This window comes from Venturia canescens, chromosome 4 (genome assembly GCF_019457755.1).
Source record: "Venturia canescens isolate UGA chromosome 4, ASM1945775v1, whole genome shotgun sequence".
NCBI lineage: Eukaryota > Metazoa > Arthropoda > Insecta > Hymenoptera > Ichneumonidae > Venturia > Venturia canescens.
In genome coordinates this window covers 21,306,160-21,312,578 of record NC_057424.1, presented here as the reverse complement: position 1 = coordinate 21,312,578, position 6,419 = coordinate 21,306,160, and the positions used below count along the sequence as shown (strand labels likewise).

At 49.2% G+C, this 6,419-nt stretch overlaps 1 protein-coding gene across 1 annotated transcript in view; it reads left to right on the top strand.

The window, feature by feature from the left end:
• mIF2 (mitochondrial translation initiation factor 2) overlaps window positions 1-6,419 on the top strand; it is an 83,844-nt gene that overhangs the window by 50,959 nt on the left and 26,466 nt on the right. The gene's annotated exons all lie outside the window — the stretch shown is intronic.

Below are 6,419 nucleotides of genomic sequence, written 5' to 3'. Positions count from 1 at the left end.
TGCAGCGTTATAAAACGAGGGAGGGTCTCCTCCTCCTTCCTTCTTCTCGCTCTGTTCCGCCGAGGCTGCCTCGGCTTTTCAACTTGTCCGCTTAATTGTCTTGCGTTACACCTCGTACGGTGCTGGTTGCGGCTTATTACGCATTTTATCCGATTATAGCGCCGAGATTTCAGCCCGCGTTCTTCGTACTCCGGCTGCTCTCTTATTTTATCTCAAGTTCCCCGTAGGAGAGCAGCATCTTTTTCTGCCGTTGATTCGATCCGCTCTCCTGCCGGGGTCCAGCCTATTATGTTGCGCTTTCTCGCGTGCGTTCTCGTTGCGGATAGAATTCGAAATAAGAATTTCTCGGTAAACGCCCGATAGCTCGACACGACGGTTGTTCGATTATTCGGCGCACTCTCGGCATTCCAGGCTGCAACACAATATCCGGATATGCCGCGGTCCTGTGCACTCCGAGATTCGAATAGCAGAGAGAGCAAGAAAGAGGAAGGTACACGGCCAACTCGATCACGCGGGCCGCCGCCGACACTCGAGTTTTCGGTCCACACGCGTATTTATAGTCTCGCCTATTCCCGTCCTTGTTCCTTGGTCTTTACTGCCGCGGCGGCCTCTCGTATCCTCTCCCAATCACTAGGCTCCCGTCCCTCTTCGTCTTCCACTTTTTTTCTCGCTGGCTCTTTTATTCGTTGTTTCTTTTCTCAAGTTTTATTACCCGCGCCCGCGGAACCCTCGCGCTCTTCGACACACTCCGCCGCTATTATTAGCGTCAACGCTTTTCACGTCAGGAGAAGAACGCCCGCGCTACCCGAGACCACACGCACACGCGTTCACAGCCACGCGAGAAACCGCGCGTGCAGCGCACGCCCGGGTGCACGGGATTTCGATATTTCCACGCTTCGAATCTCTGCCGAACTTTCGTCCGTTAATCGCAACTCTGGGCGCTCGTCCGGAGGTCAAACGGAAAAGCAGATTCACGCAACGGATCGTACCGTCCGCCGTGAGCCATTGGGAGCCAGCATTGCGGAGTCTGAGCAACGGATCCCCGAGCCCCGATCACAAAATTTTATTGCACGCGCACTTCCGGCTCGTGCCTCAAGCACTCCGGCATTAAATCTACTCCAAAAACGTATCAATACGAGGGCAGATTTGAGCGGATTTCCCCGAAGGTTAGTCCGTTTTATTAAAAAATTGAGCGATTCGATCGCAAATCTTTCGATTCGTACAGTGCGGACGACAACGTGTGCGTATCGTGTATTTATGTGTGTGTCTCTGCGTGTGTCTTTTCGGCACGAAAAGATGTTGACCAACGCGCGCATCCGAGACGACTGGCGGTAGTTTTCGTCCCCGAAGGAGATGCCGCATGCGGCGCGCGCTCACACGCGGCGCTCTCCGTCTTGCTCGCAGTCCCAGTCGCTCCGCGTTCCTCCTGCGCGTACAAGAAAGACGGGGATATGCACGCGCGGCTGGTGGCTGCGACTCAGCAAGCCCAGAGGCGGAGTGTCCCCCCCCAGTCTCTCATCTCCGTTTCCCACCAGTGTTGGGGGATGCTGGGCGAGTCCCCGATCCACGGGAAGTTTCGTTGGTCGATGGGTGTGGCCACGGCCACCATATCTTGCTCGCATACGCCACTAACAACTCGTCGCGAGCCTCCGCTCTTCTCTCTCTTTCTTTAGCCCTCCATGTAAATGAGTCTCATTACGCGCACCCCTGCTACGAGCCCGAGACACCATGAGAACACACTCGTGGCCTCCCGACAGCCCCCTTTCTTCCCTCATTCTCGTCCCTTTGTCATTCCGTACCTTTTCCTCCCTCCCTTTTATTCCTATCTCTTCCAGCTCGCGAAATAAAACCGAAGAGTGAATGACGACGCGCGCGGACACACCATCGGGAGTCATCCCTTCCACTGCGAATTAAGCCCTCTCATAAGCTCCGCGATCCTGTGCTGGGGGGACTCGTGAAATATTGAATCGGTCGCGTCTCGTAACTGAACGGATTTTCCTTCTCCAACCGTGATGTTCCGCTTAATGGGTCATCACCGCGGCATTCTTTTGTTTCGTTTGCAGATGCGTCGCAATCGAGAGCTTTCATTGGACATGAGACCGCGACGATGCAACGCGAAAATGTAGTCAAATTTCGACGAACCTTCGTCCACCGGATCCGCAGGGTTGATGAAGCCCTCAATTATTGGATAATGCAGTTAATGCTATTTCAAACGGGCACCGTTTACAAAAACAATCAAGCATACCAGGAAATCTGGGTGAATCGAGCCGAGACTCGAAACCTGATCGAGTATACGAAGTGTTTCGCTCGCTGAACGGAGCCACGGGATCTCCATTCATGAAGATCGCATGTGCGTGCACATCCTCCGAAGTCATGTTTTCAGTGATAACAATGAAAATGAGCATCGCAATGTTTATTTTCGGGAGGAAAATCATCGTCGAGAAATAGGATGTTGCCGTAGGTCTGTTTATCAACGGCGGAGTCAAAATATTATTTGCACACATGTCCGATCAGCCGACTTCCGCATCTGCCGAGCAGTTATTATGTTATTGGAACTTCTGTTTCCCGGAGATCCTTCGAGAGCTCGTCGTCCGAAGTATGCACGGATCGGATGTGAACGTTACGAGGAAGCTCGATCGAAAGACCGCGCAACGAAGGGCCGATATGTTGACGGCCACAGTTCCAATGCGTCGTAAGTTCATACACGTTTTTCGGAGGTTGTTTTTACAGACGTTTTGTGAAGAGGAGCGGCGAGCAACAAGTCCGTAGAAAAATACTAGGCCGCGTCTCGTCGGTTTGTGTCTTTGGCTGCGGTTCGCCATGCTTCTTTGGAGCTCCTAAAATAATGCAAGCGGAGCAGATTCTTCGGTGGTGCGTTCGAGGTATAACCGGGCGAGTGTTCCCCGGAGAGTTCTGCCTCGCATGCTCATCCCCCGTACAAGAGGAAAAAAGAAGGGCCGCGGCCAAACAACCGAGTCGTTTGTTTTACGCGAGCCCCGTCTCGGCGCTCTCTCTATGATTGACGTGGGACACGGCATGAACGCGTCCGAACTATAATGTCAATGTGCGCCGGGCCTTCGTTCCCTTTTCTCTCGTCTCTTTCGCTCCACACGTGCGTCTCGTACACGCGGCCCTTTTATACAATCCGTCTCATCCTTTTTTCGAGCCTCGGTTACCGCTTCTTTTCCGGCGATCGGCTACCACCAAATTTCTGCTCTCGTTCGTCGGGTAATTGTCATGGAATTCGAAGAGGGAGCTACGATTCTGCAGGCGTATTAACCGACGATTCATCGGTTCAGGTAGCCTTTGCGAATTCAAGGCTCTCAGAGAATCCGACTCCCGTCGGCGATCATGCCGACGGAAGGGCGCGCAGAACCATTTCCGTCGAGGAATCATCGCGATTTCTCCCCACCGACCTTAACTTCGTTCGCTCACTTTTTCATCCAACTTCCGCCTCAAATTCCAGTTGGTTCTTGCAGCGACGATACGAAATAGAGATGCATCGTTCTAAGGTGCGTTTACTAAAGTCCCCGGGAACGGAAGTTGGTCCTCGACCCTGCAGCCATCGAAGCTCAGTCCTTAATAAGTTTGAGGAATCTACGGCTCGCGTAAAAATCCTCCCCCGAATAAATGGGTGAACGAGAATAAGGTGACGCGGATGTTCGTCGCATCCATAGCGGAAACGTTGATTCCCATTGTCTCCTCGAGGGGCGAGTAACTCGCCGTTGGTTCGAGGCCGCCAGGAGTCGTTGGCATGTGAATATGCGGTGAGCGCACGGGCAACAATGCTCCCGTAAAAACGGTACGCACGAGAAAGAGAGCAATGCGCGTGATTGAGAAATAAGGGAAGCGAAATAAACGAGCGGAGAAAAGGTACACACCCCGGGGACGTTGGCTGCTCATGCTGTGGGGGGGTTCTCGCTGCTCTTGTAGAATGCAGAAACAGAGAGCTCGAGGCGAGTGGAGTGACGGTGCGTTTGCTCGTGCAGGTACACACGAGGAGCGCGGTTTCTTACGTACGTCTATGAAAACATTTGAAGGTGTGTATAAGCGTGCGGTCCCACGCAATACGGAAAAAATGGAGCAGGGCTCTGCGCCAAAACTCTTGCCGAGGCGCCATCGCCGAGGAAACGTATTCAGCCGCGACGCTTACACACGCGTTTGTACATATTTTTGTATACGGATACGTGGAGCGTACTAAAATTCCTCCGTGTTGCTGCGTCACACAGGCCGAAGAAGGGAAAAAAGGAAGGGAAAGAAAAAAGACCCCGTGCGGAGTGTTTGAATGCCGCGGTAATTGCATCGTGGCCACCAGTCCCATTCATTTATCCCTGCTCCTGTACGCTCTGCCTCGAAACTCGTACGTCCCGCTCACGTACGTATTATTTCTTTTGTCGTTAAGCACGCACTCGTGTTGGGGCGTTACGTTTGATATTCGGTACAGAAAACATCTTGCTTCGAATAATGATAGTTTGCGGGGACAATTATCACCCGGAAACGACGACAACGAGGTACTCGTCGCTGAATGTCTTTGAATGCGTGTGAAAACTTTTCTTCTGTGACGGTGTAACCTCGGGTTGACAAACGGAAAATGGGGACGAACGAACGCGCGGTCATCTCCGAGTCCAAGAGGACCGCAAACAAGATTAAAAACCAACGATATTTCTCATGGTCTGCAACAAACTTTGCCAGCCATTTTCACTGCCATCACTCCCTTTTCTGACATCGCGTAAATCCTCCTCACCCGAGCTTCCTTCCCTATAAAACACGCGCGATCAAGTGCCAATTACTGCAGACGGATCTCGCATCTTCTTGAGACAACATACGACGACAGTACTGCGTAAAGCGAGGATATTCAAAGGGTACGACGCAGAAAAGAAAAATGAGAAGAAACCCATTGGTTCGGAGCTCCGAGCTCGATCGCAGTTGAACGAGATTTTATTACTTTCCACAACGAAGCAAACGAGATAGAAAATATGAGAGGGCAAGATTCTCAGTTCAAAATCATCTTAACGAGAGTTTACTCGCCTCTCGTACACGAATGACGTACTGCTCTTCGGCTCGGAAATGTATAACAAAGCAGCTTGTATGAAACGAATGGCAACGAAAAGCTTCAACAAGCTTCAATTCATTTGTACGTTCTCGCAGGTTCGCCATTCCCATTTGATCTCATGGCCGCAGGTGATGATTCCTTGTTGTTCCTGACCATCAATTTTAGGTGCATGTACTATGATTATGTATTACATACGTACTTCTTATACTTGCGATATTACACGTGATTTGAGCTGCGATTTATAGCAATACATATACGCTATACACGTTATTAAATGTGAATAACTATCATTTGATTCGCGTACAATTATCCGCGCATAAGTCTTGCTCCGAACGAGTCTTCCACGCCAAACTTAGCGCACGAGGATCGATGAAATATTCACGATATATTGTCGCGACCATGGAAACCATGGAGTCGTTCCTATACACGGAAAGCCAAACCAAAACGATCCACCCTAAATTCACTGCAATATCAATTTCAATTCAGGGTTTTAGCGCCGTTCGCTCGGTGTCGGAAAGAATATTCATCGATACACTTAAGCTTTACAATGAAAAGACGGATTTTACTGTTTCTTTGTTGATAAACTATTTTTTAAGTAATGAACAGTGAGAAGCAGGGGAATTTGTCGATTGAACAAAACTGGCGGTTCAACGATGATCTCATTGTAGTGAAAATATATTCGCTTGAGCCCATAAATTTTAGTATGTTCGATTTTTTAGTGCAAATTCTGTCGGGTTTCAAATTTCCCGTATTTGTTCGATTGCTGATCGCGCAGATGAAACTTTTTCATATTATTCCTCGTGAAATATTCAGGAATAGTGAAATTCGTAGAATTCGAGCAGTCATCCATATTTTTCGGGTTTCTGCTGGCTCGCTTTTTTACTTTGTAACGACCGAATACGAGATTTTTTGACGATTGGAGCTGTAGAAGCGGTTAGCGAATGGTTTCACTCGAAATGGGCGTCGATGATGCTCTCGTTTTGACACGATAACGATGAGATAAATTTACAGATTTTTTCCGGCTAACGTAGACACTTTTTCCCTCTGATGCTGAGCTCGAATTCTTCCACACGTGGTTGGATCCTCCGTCAGAAAGTTGCAACTTTTTCGAGAAATGATTTTCAAAAATTACTTCCAAAACCGCAATTCGATTTGCAGTGATATCGCGAAGCATTTTTTCGTTCAATTGATTCTGCATCAAATGAGTAAACAATAAACATGCCTCGTGGAAATATTTTTATTGTTCTAACAATGCCAGAAATCGATTGAGCGAGCGGTAGAATGTTGCCACTGAATTTTTGTCGTACTTTCCCTTCCCTCGTACCGATAGAGCTCTTGTCTTCTGATATTCGATTTCATATTTACA